The sequence below is a fragment of the Cynocephalus volans genome, chromosome 5 (assembly GCF_027409185.1).
Source record: "Cynocephalus volans isolate mCynVol1 chromosome 5, mCynVol1.pri, whole genome shotgun sequence".
Classification (NCBI taxonomy): Eukaryota; Metazoa; Chordata; class Mammalia; order Dermoptera; family Cynocephalidae; genus Cynocephalus; species Cynocephalus volans.
Window position 1 is genome coordinate 105,110,185 of NC_084464.1, and position 27,256 is coordinate 105,137,440.

At 34.2% G+C, this 27,256-nt stretch overlaps 1 pseudogene; it reads right to left on the bottom strand.

Annotated features, from left to right (window-relative positions):
* Positions 1 to 22,837: 22,837 nt before the first annotated feature.
* LOC134379114 (TBC1 domain family member 14-like) overlaps positions 22,838 to 27,256 on the bottom strand; it is a 28,588-nt pseudogene continuing 24,169 nt past the window's right edge.

A 27,256-nucleotide genomic window follows, 5' to 3' on the forward strand; every position in this document is an offset into this window, starting at 1 on the left:
GAAGCCAAATGGTATGATAAATACAGGCAGAGGAAATCCATGAAGGTAGCAAATCCCTGGATTCTAGATTAAGTCATTTCCCTCACATTTTATGAATTCTATAGACTTTAAACTCTCTTTTTAAAGTACACTTTACAGTCCTTCTGGTAATAAAGATAGCCTTCAAGCTGAAAATCAGTGAATATTATGAGCTAAGAGTGAATGAATTTTCTTCATTTGTTTAATGAAACTTCTTTTGCTTATTTTCTGAATATTGGAATGTGTGGAACAGAATAATACATATTTAGTAAAAAATCATGGGCAAAAGTAGATCATCTGTAAATGTACCAAACTGTTCTCAGGATATTAACGGTATTTTGATGTTGTGTTTTGGGGTAAAAAAAATAAATTATATTACAGATTTCTTCCTGGTTCAATAAATGTTTCATATGGGCTTATGATGTGAAAAATAGACCCCTTTTCCAAAGAGTGGGTAAAACTTTACTATAATTTCTGGACAGAAGTTTATACCTTATTTTCTCATTTTGAAAGTTAAATTGATGCTTCTTGTGCCAGGCTAAATAATGGCCCTCAAATATATCCATGTTCCAATCTCTGCAAGCTGTTAATTTGTTACTTTACGTTGCAAAGGTATTTGCAGATGTGATTAGGTTAAAGATATTGAGATGAAGATATTATGCTGGAATATCCAGGTGGGTACAATGTAATCACAAGAGTGCTTATAAAAGAGAAGCAGAAGGTCAGAGAGAAGAGAAGGTGATGTGACCAAGTAAGCAGAGACTAGTGATGCAGCCTCCAGCTAAAGCAAACTGGTGGCCTCTAGGAGCTAGAAGAGATAAGAAAGAGTCTCCCTGAAGTCTCCAGAGGAAACCATCCCTGCCAGCTCCCTCGATTTTTGCCTGTAATACTCATTTCAGACTTTACCTCCAGAGCTATAAGATTATAAATTTGTGCCATCTTTATCCTCAAAATTTGTGGTAATTTTTTACAATAGCAATACAAAACTAATATACTTTGTTTAAAAGAAGTGACAGACTTTTTTGTTTACATATTTTAAAAAATAATTTGAGGTGATATAAACCTAAATAAAACCTATGAGTGAAGTTATTATATATAGATATGTGATATATCACATATAAATGAGTAAATGTAGATTAAAGAGATAATTTCTAATCTTTTCTGGTGCATCATGAATAGAAAGAATTTAAACCCTTTTTGATAAGTTCCTTTCCCTCAGTTATAGAAAATTTTCCACAAACAGTAGAAATTACAACTTTTTTGAGATGCAGTGCATATATTTTTATTTAAAACATGCTATAGACCATTTGTTTTAAGTTATGAGCATAATAATGATATTCATTGAAATCTACAACTATTTTGATATATCACCTAATAGATTATAATTATCTAGGTAATAAATCTTAGTAAATTAAATCATATAGATTATTCAAAAACTATTTTTATTTTGTCTCAATCTTTTTTTAACTGTAGGAGTGCTTGAATTGGGGAAGAAGAGAAACATAGAAAAAGATTAGGAAAGAAATGACTATATAAAATATAGTGAATTTTTAAAATATAAAATATCACAATTATTATCATATGTTATGTTAGCAGACATATTAAAACTTGAAAGAAAATAACTTATGCTGAGCAAAATCAATATTTACTGTTAAGATATGGGGAAAATTTTTATGATATTGAATTGTAACATAAGTACAATAAGATAGCAATTCTCCCTACTAAGAAAGATTATGTAATTTTATCTTTTGAATAATACCTTCTAATTAATACATATTTTTAAAAGAACAAATTATAGTCTTTGCCTATTGGCAATTATCATAATGAATAGTTATTAATTTAATAATGCAAAAATTAAAAATTATGTTATAATTTTAAGTATGTTAACACGGATCTGAAAAAGCCAGAATATTTTCTTTTATTATCCTCTATTCTTTTATTTGTTATTACTATTACTTTTTTTGAGAAACACAGAGGAAAATACTTGAGCAATCTCTGGAGATTCCTGTCTAAACAACATTGCAATTAAAGTAAAAGCAAGTGTTTTAAGAATGGGTGAAGACATAAATCTATTCAGGACAGAAGAAACAATAAGTGACCTATATTCATGTGAAAAATATGTAATGACCTCACCAGTAATTAAAGAAATACAGAGTTAAAAATACTGTGAGATTTCATGTGTTGCTTATCAAACTTGAAAATTATCTTTAACATAATAATGAGCAATTTTATTATAATTTGAGAGGAATGACACACTTCTACTTCCACTCCTACAGTGCTAGAGGGAGTTTAAAATAGTATAGACTTCCTGGAGGGCAAACTGGCGATTCTTAAATTGGCAGATATTTACTTTATTTAATTTTTTTAAGTGTGAAGATGGAAGAATAATGCCATCTTAGTGGGGAAGAGGTAGTCTGGGTAAGTTACTTGAAAGAATAGGTCCAAACACCTTCTGATTTAGTCTAGTATGACTGCATTCAATTGCTAAGAATACTGTATGATTGCTCAATTATGATCTTCAGCTGCTGTATGAGATTATTTATGAATATGATACTTGAGGAAGATAATGACAAACAGATTCTTTACATGTCATAACAAAAGGAGCAACACAAAAATGAGTTAAGAATTAGACACAATATTTATAAAGAAACAAAAGTACTGGAGCGTGTGATGTTTTTAATAAAAATTGTAGAAATCCCATTGGTGTTAACATGGGGCATCCTAAAATTATTTGTTTTCCACTAACATGAAAGACAAACTGGGTCTTTCAAGTAGCTAGGTTTTACATATTTCTTACCATGCTGTGTGCACCACATGTCCTTTGAAATGCTTACCCTTCTCCACACAGGAGTAAGTCATTAGTATTTGTGAGAGAGAAAGATGAAAAAAAAAAATTCAAGGAAGGAAGCATTAGGAAGTACATTTTTTATTTATTAGAGTATTGAACCATAAAATTTAAATTTTATGAAATGCTTTAAACTCCTAAGATACAGAGTGGTAGGAAAACACCATTCATTTCAGAAGCCTTACTTTTATTGGAAAGCTACAATCTTTTTCTTTTTAGTTTAAGAATTTTGCATGTTCTCTCACCTTCTTTAGGATCTATGTGGGTAGGATTTAGCAGAATTCAGGCATTGCATATAAATAAAAGGTTGATGTAAACACAAAAATCTCTGAAAAAGTTCTAAAAGACTATGTCAATTTGGTGGACATGCTGCATCTAACACTATTACTACCTGAAAAAGAAACCTCAAAAACTTCCACTCAAGGAAGCTAGAAACCAAGGTTCTTTCTTTGTATAAACAACATCCTGCTACATTACCCTTCCAGATTACTAATATCAGTTATTCTTCTTACTTTGATTTATATGACTATGTCAACAAATTACTACTAATGTAGTGACTTAAAGCAAAAATTTATTATCCCACAGTTTCCAGGTGTCTCATGTTTAGGCATGGGTTAACTGGGTTCTCTGCTCAAGGTCTTTCCATGCCCAAATCAAGTTAAGGATTGGGAGGCTTTCTTTTCTGAAGTTTGGATCCACTTTTAAGCTCATGTGGTTGTTGGAAAATTCATTTCCTTGTACATAGGACAGATAGATTCTCCTGACCTTTGTCTGGCTGCCAGCCAGGGGCTGTTCTCAGGCTCTCAGCTGCAGCTCTGCTCCCAGATCCTTGTAGCCTGGTTCCCTCCAATCTTCTGACTTCACAAAAGGTTCTCTTGATTAGATCAGCCCCAGCCAGATAGCCTCCCTTTTGACTAACTAGAAATCAACTGACTAGTAGCCTAATCGTGGGGGTAATATCCCATCATATTCCCACATTTCGCAAGCAGTCCAGGTTGAGGGCTGTGAATTATATAAGGTGTGCACACCAGAGGGAGGCAATCTTAGGTCCGTCTTGGAATTCTGTCTACCACAAATATACAAGTGCATGCTTCTTATAATATAAAATTATTACTTGAACTTTCCACTTAAATTCAAATGATAATACATTTGTCCTGTTTTATAGAAACATTAATTTTGTAAATAAAAGATAAGTCAGCTTTTTATAAATCTTCTGCCTCAAACTTAAGGAAATGACCTAGAATTTCACATATCAGTTAAAGTTCTTATTTGAAGATATTTAAGTTTATTTTCTAACATTTTTCAGTGTAAAATAAAATTCTCTATATGATCTACTAGTATAAATTAAAAACTTGAGATTTTAATTCCTTTTTGTTAATAATAACTTGATTAAAAGCTTGCTGTGTGATAAGTCCTTTCCAAGATGCCAAGATTTCTGTCACATAATTCTCATGTCAGTCTTTTGAAGTAAATATAATTATCTTATATTATAGATGTAGAGAAAGAAACTCAGAGAAGATCACACCACTAATAAGTGTCTAAGCTGGATTTCTATCCTTCTCTGCCTGTACTGCACCCCTACTGATAACAATGCACTCAGACAAAAACCACTGTTCTAAAGCAGAAGTTACCAGTGGAATTACACAATCCTAGATCCCTTCAAGACATACTAGGGCACCTCTGAAATAATTAGTTTTAAAATGTGTTTGGAAGTCTGAAATTCTGGAAATTTGTCTGACGGGCTACCTGAGGAATAAAGAAAAGGCAAAGTAATGTTATCTTTTTAGATACATTGTGGTATTTGGGACATGGGAGGTTATTCTACTAAAGCGTGCATTCTTTAGAGAGAGATGAATTCTATTTCTCATTGAACTCATCTTATAAAAATATATTGGTACCAGTATACGTTTTTGGTAACTTTTTAATTTTGATAAAAATTCATACTGAAAAAACAGACAAAATGGATAGACAAAAGACTGGCAAAGTGGATTCTCTGTGGCTAAAGAAGTCTTTCAAATTGCTAAACAGAACCAAAGGACCACAGCTGGGTGGAGGGGGCAGACATGTATCTTTCAGCTTGCAAATATATGTTGCTGTGCTACTGACTGCTATTTCTTTCCTGTAACTAAGTAAAAGGCAACTCGCAGAAGATATGGCCATATCAGTTACAGCTGGGATTCTACATTGACCTTCAAAAAGTCCACCTGGTGCCAGTCATTGACCACCCCCTTCTCATTCTTGGGGGTCACGTACAGCTCCAATTTGACAGTAAACAGAATCCATGGACAATCTTCTCCAGATAATAGGGACCATATCAAAACCAGACGTGGTCAGTCTATGTAGTCTGCTTAGTAATATACCTTAGCGCCTTATAATTGCGTATATGTTCACTCACTGCATGCACGTATAGCCTTTGACATAAATATTTATATCATTCCTCTAAGCTCACTTGAATATGCATGTAAACTCGATCCCTCGTGGCATAAATACCAGTCTCCTCCCCTAGCTCCATGGGAGCACATATCTTCCGTCCTGTTAGAGGCTGTTTTTCTTAATCTTCAGATTGTTTACTTTCCTGGAAAGTAAAGTTGTCTTTTTCTTCTTTAGCAGATCCTGTGGTCCTTGTTGTTAACAATACTTAGAGAAAGATTGTAAGAATAGTTAAGAAGCTCTCATACAACTTTCAGCCAGAGTCACCAAATGTTTACATTTTGCTCCATCTGTGTACTCTCTTCCCCCATATATACACACACACATACACACATACATATTTATATATAAGTGTGTGTGTGTGTGTGTGTGTGTATATATATAATTTAAGTATATATATATGCGTAAAATTTTTTTTAACAATCATTTAGGAGTAACAGAGATATCATGCCCCTTTATCTCTGAAATGCAATATTTTTAAGGCTACTCTAGCATTTTAAAAATATTCTTCTTCTAATCAGACAAAAATTTTAGTTTTGAACATTTATTCACTGGCTCTAGTTTTGCTACTATTACCATACAGATTAAATATAATTCTTCCATGAACTTCTTAATTTCAAAAAGCCTATTATATTTTTAAACCTTTCTTTAGGTCCTGTTACTGTTCCTCAGATGACTTGGGGTAAGGATGCTGCTTCTTTTCTACATGTAAGATGGATTGTTGTTATCCTAAAATTTGTTGTTATCCCTAAATTTTTACTACCAGGTTCTGACCAACACTGTTTCTGCTTAATGGAATTTTCACATCCTTTCTTCGGGACACTGTGTTGCATCCATGTTGCTACCTGTCTAGGGCAGGCACATAGTCAATTTTAAGAGCTAATGATAAATTATTTTACAAAGTACTTGCACCACTATATGCTCATGCTATAGAGGTATTAGTTCTCCCTGGTCTACAACCTCAGCAACGCATTTTAAAATTTGCAAATTTGTTAACTGTAAAATGCTTTTTCATTGTAGCTTTAATATGCATTTCCTGATGTCTAACATCATTTTTAAAATTTATTATTTATTCATGTTTTTTTTCTGAGTAAAATGCCTGTTCATATTATTTTCTCAGTTTCCCAGTAGGTTATCTTACTAATCTGCAAAAATGTACATATATTCTCTACACTCATACATTTTTTTTATATCTGATGAAAATTGCCTTCTAGTTGTGTGTGGGGGGGCTTGTCTTTTCACTTTCTTTGTAATGTCTCAAGATGCAGGGTTTTATAATTTATTGTAAATTAATTTATTTCAGAATCACGAATATATTTTCTATATTGTTTTAACATATTTAAAAAACTTGTATTTTACATTTGAACTCAAAATCCATCTGTAATTGCAAGTATGGGTAAGATAAGATGCAATTTTTCTGGGTTTTTTTGTTTGTTTGTTTTATTAGGGAAAGACTGTTTTATAAGTAGTTTGTTTTAGCACTACTTTTAATACCTTTTTTCACCTCTGATCATAATAAATGCTGCCTTGTTACATGTCAAGTTTTCATATATATATGTACTTGAATCTGTCTTCAAAAGTTTAGAGGTTGCAGTACCTGTTACATGCAAAGGGCCAGAAATAGTGCCTCCTCCTGCCAGCCAGAATGGAAAAAGTCATAACTGATGAAACAGTGTATTGAGTACAGAGAAGAATCTTGACTCAGTAGTGGGGTATAAATAATCCTAGACTGAGAACTTATTTAGAAACCTTAAAAGCAAGACTTGAAAAGATCAAAAGATTTCCAGGTAACTTAACTGCATCACAGGAAAAAGCTCAAGACTATTTACAGAAATATAGTAATATCTAACATCAAAAGGATAAAATCATAATATTTGGCATCAAGTAAAAATTTACAGGGAATGCAAAAACCAGGAAAATATGACATGTTGAAGAGAAAAATCAATCATTCAAGACTATTAATTCTAACATCTCTGTCAGTTTTGACTGATTTTTCTCCTCATATGTGTCTCTTTTTTTCCCCCGTAAGCTCTCTATATAATACATATAATAAAAAACTTCTGACAATTCAATAAGAAAACAAGCCCTATAACAATAGGCCAGGGTTTCACTTGACACTTCACCAAGAATACTACTACAGACACTTTATCAAAGAATATTTACAGATGGTAGTATGCAAATGAAAAGATGCTCGACACCATTAGTCACTAGAAAAATACAAATTAAAACCACAATGAATCGTTTGAAGAGAATTGGTATTAATTCCTCTTCAAAGGTTTTGTAGAATTCAGCAGAAAAGCCAAGTCCTGGGCTTTTCTTTGTTGGGAGATTGCTGGTTACTGCTTCAATCTCATTGCCTGTTATTGATCTATGCAGGTTTTCTATGTCTTTTTGGTTCAGTATTGGTAGTTTGTATGTGACCAGAAATTTATGCATTTCCTCCAGGTTTTCAAATTTTTGTGTATAGTTGTTTATAATAGTCTCTAATGATTCTTTGTATTTCTATGGTATCTGTTGCAATGTCTCCGTTTGTATTTCTGATTGTTTTTATTTGGGTCTTCTCTCTTTTTTTAGTTAGCCTTCTTAATGATTTGTCTATTTTGTTTATCTTCTAAAAAAACAACTTTTTGTTTCATTGATCTTTTGTATCATTTTTTTTGTGTTTCTATTTCATTTAGTTCTGCTCTGATCTTAATTACTTCTTTCTATCTACTAATTTTGGGGGTTGATTGATCTTGTTTGTGTACTTCTTTGAGGGGTAGCATTAGGTTGTTTATTTAAAATCTTTTTATTCTTTTGATGCAAGCATTTATTGCAATAAACTTCCTTCATAATACTGCTTTTGCAGATTCCCACCGGTTTTGGTATGATGTGTCGTTATTTTCATTAGTTTCAAGAAATATTTTGATTTTCTGTTTAATTTTTTCTTGGACACACAGTTTGGTGAGGAGCATGTTGTTTAATTTCCATGTGTTTTAATAGTATCCTGAGTTTCACTTGTTATTAATTTCTAGTTTTAATCCACTGTGGTCTGAAAAGATGCTTGAAATGATTTCAATTTTTGAAATTTGTTGAGACTTGATTTGTGACCTAACACGTGGTCTGTCCTGGAGAATGTTCCATGCACTGATGAGAAGAATGTATATGCTGTAGTTGTTGGATAAAATGTTCTGTAGATATAAGCCAGGTCCAGTTGGTCTAAAGTGTAGTTCAAATCTTGTGTTTCTGAGTTTATTTGCTGCCTAGATTATCTGTCCAGTGATGAGAGAGAACTGTTTAAGACCCCAACAATTATCTATGTTGCGTACTGTCTCTTTTTCTTAGGTCTCATAGTGTTTGCTTTATATATCTTTGTGTTCCAGTGTTGGGTACATATATATTTATGATTGTTACATCTTCTTGCTGAATAGATCCTTTTATCATTATATAATGACTTTCTTGACCTCTTTTTATGGTTTTTGGTTTAATGTCTATTTTATCTGATATAGGAACAGCTACTCCTGCTCATTTTTAGTTTCCATTTGCATGGTATATCTTTTTCCATTCCTTCACTATTAGTGCATGTCTTTACACGTGAGGTGAGTCTACTGAAGACAGCATATAGGTAGGTCTAGCTTTTTAATCCAGTCAGTCTGTGTCTTTTGAGTGGGGAATTTAATCCATTTATATTCAAGGTTATTGTTGGAAGATATTGACTTACTCCTGGCATTTTATTGATATTTCTTTGGATGTTTACAAAATCTTTTGTACTTTCTTCACCTTTTATTGTTTGTCTTCAGTATTTATTGGTTTCTTGAGGTGTTTAGATAAAGCTTCTTTCTGTTTCTTGTGTTCATTTTTGTTCTACTAGTGGTTTTTGTTCTTTCTTGTGTATTCATGGTATTGATTATCGCTTTTTGGATTCCAGATGCAGTACTTCCTTCAGGATTTCCTGTAGGGCTGTCATGTGGTGTTGAATTCCCACAATCTTTGTTTATCTGTGAAGTACACTATTCTTCTTTCATTTCTTAAAGATATCCTTGATGGATACAGTATTCTTGGGTGACATTTTTTTCTTTTATTATTTTGAATTTATCATCCCATTCTCTTCTGGCTTTTAGGGTTTCTGTTGAGAAGTTTGCTGTTAGTCTGATGGGGACTTTCTTACAGGTGACTTGACTCTTTTCTCTTGCAGTTTTTAAGATCCACTTTGTCTTTGAAATTTGCCAGTTTGGGGCCGAGCCGTGGTGCACTCGGGAGAGTGCGGCGCTGGGAGCGCAGAGACGCTCCCGCCGCGGGTTCGGATCCTACATAGGAATGGCCGGTGCACTCACTGGCTAAGAACCAGTCATGTAAAAGACAATAAAATAAAATAAAATAAAATAAAATAAAATAAATTTGCCAGTTTGACTATAATGGGTTTTAGAGAGTACTTTTTTGTTCTGAAACTGTTTGGGGATCTTTGAGCTTCCTGGATCTGAAGGTCTGTGTCTCTTCTTATACCTGGGAGTTTTCCATTATTATTTTATTGAATGGGTTTTCAATACCTTTTTCTTTCTCCTACCCTTTTGGAACACCTGTAATATGTATATTTGTGAGCTTAAGGTTGTCTGTTAGCTCTCTTAGATTTTCTTCATTTTTTGGAGTCTTTTTTCTTTCTTTCTTTCTTTCTTTTTTTTTCCTTTTTGGTCTGCCTGTGTTATTTTGAAATGTCTGTCTTCAATATCAGAAATTCTTTCTTCTGCTTGTTGTAATCTGCTTCTTAAGGTCTTAGTTGTATTTTTTATTTCATTGAATGAATCTTTCAACTCCAGCAGTTCTGCTTCATTCTTTTTTGAGGCATTAATCTTTTGTACATTTCCTCCTTCAGATCCTGGATACTTTTTCCCTTTTTGTTGAGCCATTTAAGTGTGTTTTTCTGTATTTCATGGACTTTCCTTAAGATTGTTGCTCTGAATTCCTTTTTGATCATTTTGAAGGCTTCCTGTTCTATGGGGTCTGGTGCTTGAGAATTATTAAATTCCTTCTATGGTGTCATATTTTCTTTTTCTTTTTTTTTCCCCAAACTATTCCAAAAAATTGAAATACAGACAATTCTCCCAAACTCATTCTATGAGGCCACCATCACCTTCATACACAAAACAGAGACACAAGAAAAAAAAAAAAAAAAAAGGAAAACTACAGGCCAATATCTGTGATAAAGATAGATGCAAAAATCCTCAACAAAATATTTGTAAACAGAATACAGCAACACATCAAAAAAACTATACACTGTGATCAAGTGGGATATATCCTAGGGATGCAAGGATGGTTCAACACATACAAGTCAATAAATATGATAAACTGCCTCAACAAAATCAAGGACAACAAACATATGATTATCTCAATAGATGCAGAAAAAGGATTTGACAAAATTCAACCTCCCTTCATGATAAAGATTCTCAGCAAATTAACTATTGAAGGAAAGTATCTCAATACAATAAAAACCATGTATTACAAATCCACCACCAATATCATCCTAATTAAAAAATGGGAACAAGACAAGGATGCCCACTCTCACTTCTATGACTAAACATAATATTGGAAATACTAGCTAGAGCAGTTAAGCAAGAGAAAGAAATAAAGGACATTCAAATTGGAAAAGACAAAGACAAACTGTCCCTGTGTGCAGATGATATGGTCCTATATATAGAAAAACCTGACTCTACAAGAAAACTCTTAGACTCAATGAACAATTTCAGTAAGGTTGCAGGATACAAAATCAACATGCAAATATCAGTAGCATTTTAATATCCAACAACAAAGTAGCAGAAAAAGAAATCAAATAAATACCTACTAATAAATTTAACCAAGATTGTGAAAGATCACTACAACAAAGACTACAAGTCACTGTTGAAAGAAATCAAAAAGGACACAAAAACATGGAAAGAAATTCCATGTTCTTAGATTGGAAGAATTAACATTGTGAAGATGTCCACATTACTCAATGTGATCTACAGATTCAATGAAATCCCCATGAAAATACCAATGACAGTCTTCACAGAAATGGAAAAAAAAATAATCATAACATTCATATGGAACAACAAAAGATCCTGAATAGCCAAAGCAATCCTGAGAAAATAAATAAACAAACAAACAAACAAACAAACAAACAAACAAATAAATAAATAAAGCAGGAAGTATAACACTGCCTGACTTCAAATTATAGTACAAAGCTATAGTAACCAAAACAGCATGGTTCTGGCATAAAAACAGACACATGGATCAGTGGAACAGAATAGAGAACCCAGAAATCAAGCCATGTGCTTACAACCAACTGATGTTTGACAAAGGCAACAAGAATATAGATTTGGGAAAAGGCTTCCTCTTTAATAAACTATGCTGGGAAAATTGGACATCCATTTGTGGAAGAAAAAAAGTAGACCTGTACTTCTCACCATATAGCAAATAAACTCAAAATGAATTAAAGACTTAAATATAAGACCTGAAACTATAAAAGTCCTGAAAAAAAAAAAAAAAAAAACATAGCAGAAACACTTCAGGAAGTAGAACTGGGAAAAGACTTACGAATATGACCCCAAAAGCACAACTAACAAAAAAATAAACAAATGGTATCATGCCAAACTACAAAGCTTCTGCACAATGAAATAAACAATTAACAAAGTGAAAACACATAGTATAGAATGGGAGAAAATATTTGCAAACTATGCATTGAACAAAGGTTTAATATCCAGAATATACAAGGCACTCAAAAAAAGAATATACAAGGAACAGTAAAAAAAAAAAAAAAAAAAAACCCAAAAACTTGGTTAAACAATTGGCAAAGGAGCTGAATAAGCTTTTCTCAAAAGAAGATATACAAATGGCCAACAGACACATGAGGAAAAAAAAAAAAAGCTCAACATCACTCAGTATCAGGTAAATGCAAATCCAAACCACACTGAGATATTAGCTCATGCCAATTAGACTGGCTATTGTCAAAAAGACAGAGATAGCAAATGCTGACAAGTATGTGGAGAAAGGGAAGCCCTACTACACTACTACTACTACTACACTGTTGGCTGGACTGTAAATTGGTGCAGCCATTATGAAAAATAGTATGGAGGCCCCTCAAACAAGTACAGATACAATTGTCATTGGATCCAGTAATTCTGCTGCTGAGAATGTACCAGAAGGAATGGAAATCATCATGTCAAAGTGATATCTGCACTCCCATGTTTATTGCAGCTGTATTTACAATAGCCAAGAATTAGAACAAACCTAAACGTCCACATCAGACAAATGTATAAGGAAAATGTGGTAAATTTATGCAATGAAATACTACTCAGCCATAAAAGAATGAAATACCGCCATTCACAACATGAATTAACTTAGATAAAACTGTATTATGTGAAATAAGCCAGGCACAGAAAGTGAAATGCCACATGTCCTCACTCAGTAGTAAGAGCTAAAAAAAATAAATAAATAAACAAATAAGATTAAAAAAAGAATAAAGAAAGATACAACAATCACAATAATGCATTGAAATTTCAAAAGGAGAGAACAGAACTGAGGTTACCAGAGGTGGGAAAGGAGAGAATGAGTATGGGAGGAATTGGTAAAGGGCCACCAAAATCAATTACATTGTGTAGTGTTGAATATACTAATTATCCTGATTGATTGTCACCAAAATAAATAAATAAATAAAATATAAATAAAATCTTTGCAACAGCTAAATAAAAAAAAAAAACAATTAAATACCACTATTAAATTATTAAAATGGCTACAATTAAAAAGACTGGCCATAAAAGTTTTGTCAAGGTCATAGAGGTACTGGAACTTGTGGGAGTGTAAAATGTTCCATAGAAAACAATTCAGCAGTTTTCTAAAAAGTTAAACATGCCCCTACCACATGATGTAACTATTCTATTCCTAAGAATTTACTTAAGAGAAATGAACACATGTGTACATAGAAAGACCTGGACATAAATATTTAGAACAGTTTTGTTTGTAATAGAAACAAACTTGAAATCTCCCAAATGTTCATTACCTGGTAAATGGATAAACAAACTATGGAATATTCCTAAAATAAGATATTATTCAGCAATAAAATAATGAGCTCCTGATACACACTTCAACATGGATGAGTCTCAATATAATTACTCTGAAAATGTCAGACAAAAAATAGAACAAATTGAATGTCACAATACATTAAATTCCAGAAAATGCAAACTAATCTATAACAGCAGAAGCAAATCTGTATTTGTCTTAGGAGGAGACTCTGGGAAGGAATGTAAGAGAAAGACTACAAAAGCATCAGAAACTAGGCTTCTGCTCACGATGGTGGAATAGATGGTCCCCAGTGTCACTCTCTTCCACAAATCAACCAATTTACAACTATGAAAAAGTAACAACAGCCAAGCTGGGGCCACTAGAGCTCAGGAGAAGAGGAGGAGAGACCTACAGAGTGCATGAAGGTGGGAGAAGCCATGATGAGGGAAAGAAAAAAAACACTTTGACCATTTCGAGCCCTGGCTGGAGCTGCTGAGCTCATGGAACAGGAGCTGGCAAAAGCCTCACCTGTGCCCTTCAGATGGAGTTACTTGGAGGCAGTAGGGGAGAAAAGGGCCATGGCGGCCCCCAGGTCAGCAAGATGAATAATAGGGTTCCCATGGACCAACATAGGACTGAGGAGCCACACAACTGAAAAAAAGGAGACACTTAGAGGCTGGTGACTCAGTGCAAGAGACTGGCACACGGCCCATCCCATGGAAAATGATTGCAGCACAGGCTGTCAGGGAGATGGGCCCACTGGGAGAACACTGGGGTGTAGCAAGGACAGCTGATCTGCCCCCAAATCAGCAAAGGACCACTCAGAGGTGACTGGTCATGAACATAGAATTGTATGGGGTGCAGTTTGATGAAAAGAGTCAGGCCCAGACCAGAATTTCTACACAACGCAGGTGCACCAGAACTCTAGAGAGTGGGAAGTACCTATAAAGTCAACCATTAAAACATGAGCTACACAAAAAGCTTTCCCTAGAGAATAAGCAGCAAAACAGCAATTTAGTTCAAGAACAGAACTCAAGTACAGGTCCCCACAGGAAGATCCCCCATTTTAGAAGTAAGCAAAGGACAAGAAGTTAGTTCCAGCACAGAGTTTAAATGTGGGAACAGCAAATAATGCAACACAGAAATGAAAGAAAAAACAAAGTACCTGCAACCAGAGACAAAGTTTCATATTAACTAGTAAAGGTCTCATTTCACCAAAGAACACCTACAACACCTAGAAGGACTGGGCTACCAAGCCAGAAAGAGGGGAGGGCTGGGGTCCTCAGCAATGCCCCCTGACACCCACAACCAACCCCGAGGGTAGGAGACGAGGGTCTCAGCCATGCCCCCACAGCATGAGCAGCCAGCACAGCAATGACTACCAAGTAGCAGCAAGAAGGGCCCCACATTCCTGAGCCGGGATGGTGGGGGCCGAGGGCTTTTACACCCCCCCCTGACATACGCACCCAGCCCAGCAATGACCAAGCCACCACTGGAAGCCCCCCAGTCTCCCCTTTGGGAATGAGGGGGGTGCCACAGGCCTCAATCCCACCCCTCCTCCTTCCTCCTTCTTCCATCACATTCCTTCCCCTTTACCCTCTCCCCCTCCCTCCCAACTGCTCTGCCACAACATCCTAGAATGTAAAAAATAATATTAATAAAATTAAATTTTCTTTAAAAAAATTTTTTTTAAAAAGCATCTGCAACTAAACTTTTGCAGAGATAGATGTATTCATTATCTTGAATGTGGTGTGTTTTTCATGAGTTTACACTTTTGTCAAAAGTTATCAAATTATACACTTTAAATATGTGAATAATTTGAAACATATTTTATACACTTTAAATAGTTTATTGAATGTCAATTACATTTCAATAAAGCCGTTTAAAAAAAACTGGGTCAGGCTTCTGAGAAAATTAATTTTTTGCCTTATATTCTTTGAATCATAATATATTTTAAAGCATGTATCTTAATATTTTGGTTGTTTTTAATAATAAGTTTTTCAGGATTTTTAGTCTGTCACACTGCCAGAAGTGGAAATCTCTTCCTAGATTCTTTTCCACACAATCTCATCCATGAACTATTGATGAAATTCTGCTTTCGAAGATCAAACTATGAGAACATAATTAAAAGTTTTCTTAGTTTTGTTCCACTCAATAGCGAAAATAAGCTACTGACTTTCTAAATCCTTATTTATTATTATTATTATTACTATTATTTTTTGAACATTAGACATCTTAAATTTATTTAAGATAGTTTTATTTTATAATTTTCCATCATTTGTAAGTGAATAGCATTAACATCGGATAACTCACCACAGATAGAGATACCTTACATGGGTTTAGTTACAAAACCTTTGAAAAATAATTGATTGAATATATCTGTGGGTTACCGAGTTGAATATCAATACCCATGTACAATGTGATAGTCAAATCAGGATAATTAGCATGTTCATCATTAAAAAAATGTAATAATTCCTTGTGTACATTAACAAATTTCTCACTAGGCCTCCTTCCCACCCCACCCCTGCCTCTTTTTTACCTCTAGTAACCACAGCTCTGTTCTCTCCTTCTGAAAGTTCACACTGAGATATCATCTCACCCCAGTTAGCCTGGTTACTGTCAAAAAGACAGAGAACAGCAAATGCTGACGAGGATGCAAAGAAAGCAGAACCCTTATACACTGCTGGTGGGTCTGTAAATTAGTGCAGTCATTATGGAAAACAGTATGGAGGTTTCTCAAACAATTACAGATAGAACTGCCATAGGATCTAGCAATCCCACTACCGGGTATGGAAATGGAAATCATCATTTTGAAGGGATACCTGCACTCCCATATTTATTGCAGCTCTAGTTGCAATAATCAAGGTGTGAAATCCTGTTTAATACTTTTTAAATCACAACTCATTAACTAATCTTTCTACCCTTTTGGTAATCACCTCTGTACTATATATATATCCTCTATAACTATCCTGTTCATCAGAAAAATGTTGAACGGGACAAGATATAAAGAAAGCCTTAAGAACTCCACCAAATATTTCCCTTAGTTGAAACTGATTAGCGAATGATTTTTCAGCATAATTCCAACTTGCATAACACACAATTGGCATGTCTTTTATAGGAACTTACTTAATATCATTATTGTGATATACCAATTTATTAACTCTTAAAAAGGAGAGGATTAAATTACTACTTTAGCAGTTTCTAGATTGCCCTATGTTATAGAATTTTGGAAGTGTTATATCCTAAGTCATTTTTCACAATTTATGAATATTTTCTTCTTTCATTACCCTATATGTATTTTCCTTAAATATTATCAATAGAATTTATCTTACCATCTTCAAGCTCTTTGCCCAGAACAAAATGAACCAAGTCCAACACATGCATCCCATTGGGTTAACTGAGTGCCAGCCCAGCTTTCACTTTCATGAGTCCCTGAAATCTCTTCAGTTATACTTAGTGACAGTCACTTCTCATTTGAAAAACACTGTTCTATCCTAAATATCAATCTCTTAGTCACTACTGTGCACTGAATATGGTATGAGATTTTTAGTTTGAAATTAATAGTCGCTGCTTCCAGGTTTGTTTAAGTAAATGTTTTATTGTTCACTCACTTTACAGAAGGTATCAGTCCTACATATATGACTATTTTATTCCAATGAATATTTTGATATAAAATATGTTCAATTTTCAACTTGCTATACATAGACTAGAATTTTCATCTTATATGATTTAGGGAGGTTTTGAAATATGACACAGATACAGAAAATATTGCAAGCTCTCATCACATAGGATAATTCATTTTATCACATACCTAATTCAAATTTCTTGAGTATAAGTTTTGATTTGAGATGGATTTTGTCCAGGATTAATTATGTCTTTCCTCTCTAGGTTGAGGATATTGACTTTATTTTAAAACCTGTTTTTACAAGTAGACTCACATTTTGAGTGTATAAAATATGGAATTTGCATTACAACATTTTTGAGTTTCCCGTCTAAGCAAATTTATTGACTAAAACAAACCATCTAAAAAATAACATATGGCATCTTTTGTTACTGTGTAAAAACTATTTTAATGCTCAGCCCCAAGCAGAGATGGTATCTACATTTAATAACAGCTACTTCAAAGATATGCAGAAACACATTTGCATATGCTACGAGGAGAAGAATTTATGTGCTTAGTTCACGGATATTAAAATTAATTGCAAAATACCACTAAGGGAATTTGTCTTTTGATGTTTTCTGTTGGGGCAAATTTATGTTTTAAGATTAAGCATTAAAAATGAAACAACTGAAAATAATGTATGTTTTCATCCTGTGATTAGTGTGTAGAGCACAGATACATCCCAACCCATTATTAATTGAGTGTTTTCAAGGATCTGTGTTTAAAATATGCCACAGGAACATGTTTTAAGTACTTTATGAAGAGTTCAATTTCTTTTCTTAAAAAAATAATGCTATACCAGCTGCTTTTTGATCTAAAAAAAAAAAATACCAGGTATATGAATATTATGGAGGTGTTTACTGGTAATTTATCACTTAAAAGTTAAAAAAAGCTTTTAATTAGTAAGTATGTAATAAGAAACTTAATGAAAATGCCTAGCGAATTTCATTTCACATAAAAATCAGAGGCAAAGTTGACCTCCTGTCTTAGATCATTTCATTCTTTTTCATAATTAAGTTTCTAAGTAATTTCATGGCCCTTAAGTAGCACACTCCTCTGGGTTCTTAGTTCATGTCTAATTTTCTCTATCCAAAATTTCTGAAGAAAACTTCAGTCTCAGTGGACATGGCTTTATAATCCCCCAACAACGTGCCACCACATCACTGTTCTGAAGTGCTGCCAGCTCACACCTGGTGTTAGTAAAGTGTGGTAAGCAGACAAAATCAGCCAATTTATTACCCTGTATTTGCCTTAACAAAAAAAGGAAAACAAATAATAGAATATTTGAGATTTTTTTATGAGACACAAGATCAACTAGTTGAGAGATGGAAACTACAGTCCACACTTGATCTAAATTTAGGTGCTTTCTTTTAAGATTTAGCTACAGGGGTAAGACATTCCCATGAAGGCTGAAATGAAAGCGAGTTCCCTATTCTTGTCAGGGTTACAGTTCATCAGAGCAGACGACATAATCCCTGAGGTGTCTCATCATGGTTTGGTAGGTATCAATATAAAAACCATCTACAAGTGTGGAATATACTATAAAGCATATGTACTTCACAGGGCCTGGTTTTCCAAAGCCTTGAAGTTTCAAATATTGACCTTGCAAGGACAGGAAATTTTCCTCAGGCTATAAGTCTCTGTTGCAAGATTAGAATTGTGGCACAGCAGGTTGCTGGCTCAAGACAGACTAGTTACTGATGGTTATGTAAAGATACTGAGAAATTGCTATAAGATGGAATGTTTGCTAAGATCAAGCTTGTGTTGATAAGATCACTTAATTGTCTACTAGAATCCCATCTGGCTTGTTTCACTGAAAGTTACCAGCCTATATTGTTAAACTATAACCCCACCTTTGTTCTCTTCCTGTAAATTCCTGGTCTGGAAAATAAATGCAGGAAGAGAGCCCCAATTTGGTGTTAATTTCCCAAGGAAGGGTTGCCTCTTGCTTGAGGGTTTCCAGGGAAGTTACCACTTTGGGGGCTCTCAGTGCTCAGAAGAGATGGGCTTTGAGTGATCCTTTGCATCTCCGTCACCTATGGGAAGTGGTGTGACAAATCAGAGGGGGCGAAGCAATACAAAGCAACATACAAGTAGGCAATGGTTGATAAGGAAGAAATTAGAACATATTGCAAAATTTTTCTTTACTCTTTGTGTACTATTTGAGTACAAACAGAATAAATCTAAAATAGGCTTCTGGAGAGCCTCTGATCTCCATGATCTCCCTTCTTTTCTATTTTCCTCCCTGTTCCCCACTTCCACCATCATGCCCTCACTGTTCCTTATGTTTTATCCTTCCCCCAAAGTCCCGGTCCTCTCAGGGAGAGGTGCCAACAAACACTGATGCTCTGATTATTAACTTTTCACTCTAACCTGGAAAATTATCACCATGGATTTACCGGGGGAAGTAAATTCTAAGAGGAAGCTTTAAATCTTTAATTAGCTCTGACATAAAGTATCTACAAAGTAAAGCTTTCTCTTGTTAACACTGAATGTTTTTCATAGCAAACTTTAATATCTTGTTAAACTGGTGAATCTTATTTCATTTACTCTATCTTATTAGGATTAAAGATAGATGAAAAGAAAAGAAAAGAGAGAGAAAAATCTAATTTTCTTAAATAAATACTAATAGAAAATTTTAAGAGGACACTTAAAAGAATAAATACAACAGTGGACTAACAACTATACATTTGATACCACAGGAATATCAAATGAGAGAAAAATAGATGTGGGGTTAAATTAATTGGAGAAATCTTATGGGAACATTTTTATTATGGGTCTTGTAAAAAAAAAGAAGAATAAAGAAAACATTTGTGTCGTTGGAAAGAAAAAAACATATTACAGGTGAAGGGAAAAAAAGGATAAGAGTGAAGTCCAGGGATCGGGGCTGGGAAGAAGCAAGTTATATAGAAAAGATAATAAGAAATTATGAATAACTAGAGTTGAAGAGCCAAATGGAGAAAAATTAAAAGTTGAATCTTTTCTAAACAAAGTGACATGACTCGATAAATTTAAATGTAATTTTGAGACATTACAACTAATGAAGTTTCTAGAACTGGGGAGAACAACTGGTTATTCCCCAAAGCCTATTTATTTTTGCCTTCTACCATAGTTAATGGATTTTTAACTAGCACACAATTGTCCAGTTAGCTACTACCATTCTCAGTCTCCTCTACAACAACATGACTTTGTGCAATTGAGTTTTTGCCAGTGGAAGGTGAGTAGGGGAATTAATATGGATAATTTCAGGTAACCTAATGTTTTTTTGTTATGTTGGCTTGTCTAGGCTACAGTTCCCAATTAGTCAAACACTCTCTAGGTGTTTCAGTGAAGAGATTTTTTTTCAGATATAAAGTCCCTAATCAGTTGGCTTTAAGTAAGGGAGCTGATCCTGTATAATTTGTGTGGGTCTGACTTAATCGCAGTTGGAAGGCCTCAAATCAGAGCGGAGGTTTCCTGTATTGAGAGAGAAAGAAAGAGAAAGAGATGAGAATAAGGAGAAGGAGAATGGAGGAGAAAAAAGAAGAAAAGAAGGAAGAAGGAGGACAAGAAAAGGAAATGAAAAAATTCTGCCTTGCACGGCAGCTTCAGCCTGTGTTTGTGGAGTTCCATCCTGTTTGGGATCTTCTCTTCCACAGTACCTGCACTGCGGATTTTGTACTTGCTTAGCCAGACATTTGCATGAGCATAAGCAAATTCCTCATAAAGAAACTATGCATGTAGTACCTAATTGCATAAGTAAATTATGAATATTAAATGTAACATATTCTATATTATAATTTATATATGTATGTATGCATATGTGTGTGTATGTGTGTATACTATTGGTTTCTCTTCTCTGACAGAATCCTTACTCTTACACCTGCATAATGTGAAAATACTCTCCTTTCCTTTCACTTCTTCACTTACCACCTACCAGCCTACCTGGGATAGAAACACAAATGTGAGCAGGCCTGACTAACTTGGACCACGCAGACCAGGACAACACACTAGAATATGACAGAAAAAGGTGGGATTAAACTGGATTCCTGAAAAAACAAAAACAACCCCCCCCACCCCCCCAAAAAAAACAACCTCATGGAACCAAGTTGCCCACCTGTCCTGGACTGCTCACCTAATTCTACACTTATAAAAGAAATAAACTTTTATTCTGGGGGTCAATTTACTTATTCAGAAGCTTAGTTTATATCTCACTTGTTACAGGACTATGTTTTTAATGAATAAAAATGTTATTTGGAAAGGTTTGGGCACTATGATATTTAGTCAACTGGATCAGAAAGACTGGAAACAAGGTGACATTAATAGGGATGATGTTACTTCCATTCTGCTCAGAAACTATTGCTTATGAAGTCCGTTACCACTATGAGGCATAAAATTTTATAGAAGGCTGAAATATTTCCAGTGTGAGAAGCAAAGGAATATCAGAGATATATACTTGATAGTGGTTATATAATCTTACCCCATCTGCAGTTCTGAAAAACCCATATGAACGCTGAGTGGACAAATAGATTCAAACTCTGTCCCTGTTGCTGTGTGACCTTCGAAAGTTAGATAATAAGTTTTACGACTTCAGTTTTGTCATCTCAGAAGAGGGAGTAGTTTAAGTACCTCTGCTTATGAAATTCTCTGACTCCACGTGTTGTTTGTCCTTAGAGTAAAGTATAAGAATTTTGAGGAAATAAATGGTGTTTAGAATTGATTACCTACAACTGTGATTATTGCTAAAGAAAAACATTTCATGTAAAATGCTAACTTCTACATAACTATGCTCAAAAATTGCTTACCCCAACAAATGAGATAGAAAAAACATTTGATTTGAAGTACCTACTATTGTCAGAAATAATAGCAGTAAGTTTTTTGGAGGCGGAACTGGTAATTGAACTCTGAATTAGAACATATTACAACCTACTAGCTATTCGTCTTGGCCATTTTTCATCTGAAATTGTTGTTTGAGTTCAATTGCTAATTCAAAAATTAAATTAATTTAAATGAAATTCAAAATTAATTTTTCTCCTTAAGATTATAATACTGATAATATAATTTTAAAATTATTTACCCCTTAAGATTCAAGGAAGAAAAAACCACACTGTCGCCAAATTAAGCTACATGGAGTTTTCTAATTTGCCCCATGCTCTTTCTTTATCCTACGTTTTTATTCTTGCTATTTCTTTTTCCTGGAATATAATTCCTCCTGGTCAAGATAGCTTGCCATATCTTTGATACACAATCCTGTGGTAAGTCATTGCGTCTTCTCCCGACAAGATTGGAATAGTGACCCATGTATTAGCCTCTAGTCCTCTGTAGAATTCTATTTTGTATGACATGTACACTCTACTGGGATTAAAGTACCTATTTCCCATCTGTGATTGGAACACTCGGGGCTGCTTTGTTGAAACCCTAGATAGACACAGTGACATTTTAAAAAATGGAATGCAAATGTGTAACCGTGTTATAACAAGAATTTCTTAGGTGGGCAATTAAGTGTTAATGCAGTACTTTCAGTCTGAAGTGGTTTAAAGGACAGTAAGTCTTTTAAATAGAGATATCTATTTATTTGTCTGTCTACCTATCTAAATTTTACCCTGGTCACTGTGGAATTCACACTGACTATATTGATGGCCTCTTGACAGGAGAGTTAATAAGAATCAGAGTTTCTACCTTCCTAGGGAGTGCTTAATGTTTTGCGCTGTAATTCATTAGTACTTCTTTCTATTACTCCTGCTTTTCAGGAGAAAAAAAAAAAAAAAAAAAGAAAGAACCCCCCCCCCCCCCGGCATTTAAAACACTTGCATAATGGGCTATACCTTATAAGTAATATTAGTTAAAGTTGCATCTGACCAGCAACACCTGCTACTGCCTCTTCCAAATTCCCATTAAAATACCTACAAAAACATATACAAATTTAAAAACTCATAATGAAACCCAAATTATGAGATTCAACCTATTGATGGCATTTAGGAAACATTTCCACTAATGAGAAGTGTGATGGTCCTGGATTGCAAAAATCAATAACCAACCACACAAAATATCAATCAGATGAGCACATGACAATGACAAAAATGTGGCACCTCTGTTCCCTGAAGAAAATAAGAAGTGAATCCACTTCTTCCTTATGTCTGGTCTTTGGCTCAATAAATAAATAAATAAATAAAAAAGGAGAAATGAATAAAAAATATTGGATAACATTCTTATGTGTACTGTGCATATTATGTTTTGAGTTACCCAGAGTGCATTTTCTCATACCACCGTCATTATCCCCATTGATATCTCTTATATATAATCATTAACAAATGATGAATCACAAAATGCACCTGGACAAGACACAGAGCAATGGATGAATGAGGATTGGGTGAGATGGACATGCAGCAGTTCACTTCTCCAAAGATCTAGTTTTCACAATTACTATGATACATGTTGGGGAAGAGGTCAGAGGAGTCCAAACAAAATTGTACTATACACTTAAGATGATGCTTTTAAAAAATCTTTTTTCTGATTAGATTTTCAGGGAGTTAAAGAATGGTGGTGGTAGAGTGGGGGATGAAAGTGATAAAAAATTAGTAGCCAACACTTTTGTAACATTTCCTACGTGACAAACATTACTCTTAGCACTTTATGAGCATAAATTCAGTTAAGTCTCTCAAAAACCATTTAATTAACCTTTGCTGAAATAAAGGAGCAAAGGGAAGTCAACCATTGTCCTGTCTTTATCCCATGCAAAAAATGTAGTGTTTGGCCAAGGTCAAAACTAGGTCATGGTTCCAATAAGCTTCTTAATGCTAAGACTTGGCTTAATTCCTTAGAAGTTTTGTTTTGTTTGATTTGTTCTTGTTTTTGTTTTGCTTTGTTTTGTTTAAGGCCAGCTCCAGTGTTAGGAATCCAATGTGAAAACAGCTCCTATCCTCCTCAGCTGCTAGAGTGTCAGTCTGGGACAACGCAGGTGCCCCTTATAGATCTGCTGCAGTGCTGAGCAAGCCCTGCCTCCGCTGCTTCAGTGTCTGAGGGATGGGCTTGCTTTCTCTGTTTCTCCATTGTCTTTCTGCAATGCAGTCAATACCTGAGTCCACTTCTCGTTTTGACTATGCAATCTGAATTGTAGTGAAGGAAGCAAACAGTTCTTCCACAGGTAAGTCTTCAGGCAGTCTGGTTAGGAACTGGGCCATGTGAATGAAGTCCACTTTGGTCAGGATGTCCTCAAACAGCCTGAGGACACCCAGGGCTGTGCGGAACAGGAACTCTTCCCATCTCTACAGAACAGGTCCCAGATATGACAGGCTAGGTCGACAGGCAAAGATTCACTATATAAGGTAAAGATCCAATCAATTAGGTAGATGTCTGGAGTTGTTTTTCTTTAAGTGAGCAAATAATTTCGGCAAACTTTCTTCAAAGAATACCTCAAACTCAGCAAAATAAGTCAACATCAAGCTATGGTCCACTCAGAAAAACACTATTTGACAGGGTTTATTCAAAAGATTAGAAAAAAGCAATAAAGGCATCTGTAGTATCTAAGTTCAAGATCAACACTGCCACTATAAAGAACATGCACTGAACATAACACACATCCGGTCTGTAACAAGTATTGGTACCCCAAATACTGTGCAACATGCCATGATATGGACCACCTTGCTGAAAAATGAAGAGATTAGGAAATGTTCTAGAAATGTCCAGTTTAATAAGCTCCAGACTGGCTTTGATATGGAACAGACTGGACAGAGAAGTGATTGACACTCAGAGGGTTGGAGAGTCAGGTATTTTATCACCCCAGAGGGCCCAGAAAAGCTAGTGCTCCAAGATCTGAGCCCCAAGCACAAATGTTGCAGGGTTTATATAGGCAAACTCTTCTGGGATTTAGGTTTCAGTTTCTTAGCATTCATATGGCTAAGGCAGCTGTAAGTTTCGTTTTCTCCGAGTTTATGTGGTCCAGCGGCACGTAATGTGATAAGCAGGCATGGTTATAGAAGTGAGGAATGGAAGCAGTTTATTAACAGCTAAGCTGATGCAATAAGCAAGTACTATTTCAAAGGCAAAGCAGGCTACTGAAAGAATTAATTTCAAATTTTCCCAACAGCTTCTCTATCTGCTGCTGAAGAACCAGCATCTTCATAATCCGCTTCAAAACCTCTTCTGCTAAGGGACCGCCACCTTTCCTTGGCTTGGGCAAGACAGATGTCAAAGTGTTCTTTTCTGAATAAAAAGAGCAAACAGCAAACTATACTGAGCACCCATTGTTGGAAATACAATCTTGAGGATTTAAAGAATCAAAGAGCCATCTGAAAGTTATTTACCAAAGACTTAGAGAATTATTTAGAAATCTATTAATATCCTCAATAATATTCAGGAAAAGAGAAAAATGTATTCCATGCAAAGGCTATTTATACTTTGAGATAAAAAAGCACTATAATATTATGTGTGGAATGAATGACTGAAAATTAACTAATAATATCAAAACAGAATCTAAATATCAAGGCCATATAAAGATAAGTAAACAATGTAGAAAATTGAACATATACTTCAAAAGTAAAATTTCTTAAAAATTTGCTTAAGAATGAACAAAAGCGAAAACCTAGTACATACGGAGGACATGTATCTGAGATGAGAATTATACGTGTTCCTGTGGAAACAGAAAATTTGAGTTAGAAGCCATAATCAAAAATATGACTGAAGAAAACTATGGTGAAATGACTAGCCTCAAAATATAGAGACCAAAAGGGCTCGTTACAGTTTAGACAAAACTATTAAAAGATGCCCTTTCAAAGATGTATCTTAATGCATAAAATTTGCTAAATGAATAAAAGTATAAAAATTATTAAACTACCATCCAGGAAAAAACAGCATTAACTTATTATATATTAGATATGCCCACAATTCTATCATTCTTTATTGTCTTACAGCCTAAATATTTTCACTTAAAATATTTGAAATTATTTTCCTACTTATTAAATATACATTTAAAAAATAATTTCTAAATTGTTCATAGCATTACTTATTTAATAAATCCTGCAATTTTCTTTAATATAAGCAAGGATATAATAAACATATTTATACTAGTGTTTTGGCATATATTCATTAGTCTAAGAATAAACTGAAGTTTATGATTCTTTTAGTGTACATGTTCTTAGGAATTTTGACATTAATCTTGAACATATTTTAAATGGGTATATTGTCTGACAACAAAATTGTCTCAGCATCCAGTTTTCTTGTGACAAAAACATATCTGCTTCAAAGGAAATCAAAGTATAAGTACTGTTTTTAATGTTGCTTTTGTTTTTTAAGGACAGCAGTTTTGAAATATAGGTTGAGGATAAATGTTTACCTTTATCTTAATTTTAAAAGTTCCTTAGTAATTGGTATAATCAATTTCTATAAACTTTACTATATTATTGGACCGTACAATGTTTTTCTGTTCTCCTATCATCAGACTATAAATACTTCATATCTTTTCCATCAATCATTTAATCAAATATAAACATGTATTGCTATTCATTATTCATTCAGTAAATTTTTCTAATACATTTCTATAAATCCTGAAAACATTAATATATCTGATAAATAGTTGTTGCCTTAGTGTTATTCGTGTAAATATTACTTGTATATTTTAAAGGAATCTGGAAGTGCATAGTCATTTATATGTAAGGTTTCCAGAATGGGAAATTTAGCAAGTAGGGTATTGAACAATTTTAATGGTTTGCAATTTGAATATATATATTTTTAATGTAACCTCATTTTAGATTGTGGAAAAAATGGTAGGGCACATATCTTGTATCACTCCAGAAGTTGAGTATAAAAAATGTAGGGAAAAATATGCTTGGCTCATTGCAGGGAAAACAAACAAATAAACAAAAAAAACCCAACTTTCATTGTCACTGCCACCATTGAGCCTATGCGCCTTTCCAGTCTCTGGCTAAATTTTCTCAGACTCCTCCAAAATCAGTGTCCCTGAAGTTCTGATTATTTCAGTTTTTCATGCTCAAAAGTTTCAATATACGATCACCTTAATAACCAACAAATACCTTAGGCTGGAAACATTCCAGGTTCCCTTTAATCTGACATCAGTCCACATCTACTGCCTTATTCCCTCACAGTTATCTTTCTTGAAATTGAAACTTTTATTTTCCATTATCTAAAGTTTATTTCTGGCAACTTTTGTCCACTTTATTTTCTCATCACGAATTTTTTATGCCACTTTTAACTTTATTAATCTGTGTTTACCTTTAAGGAGGTCAAAATATTACAGCATGGAAGTGCTGGTTAGAAACAGATTGGTTTGAATTCCAGATCTATAGCTATCTCAATAT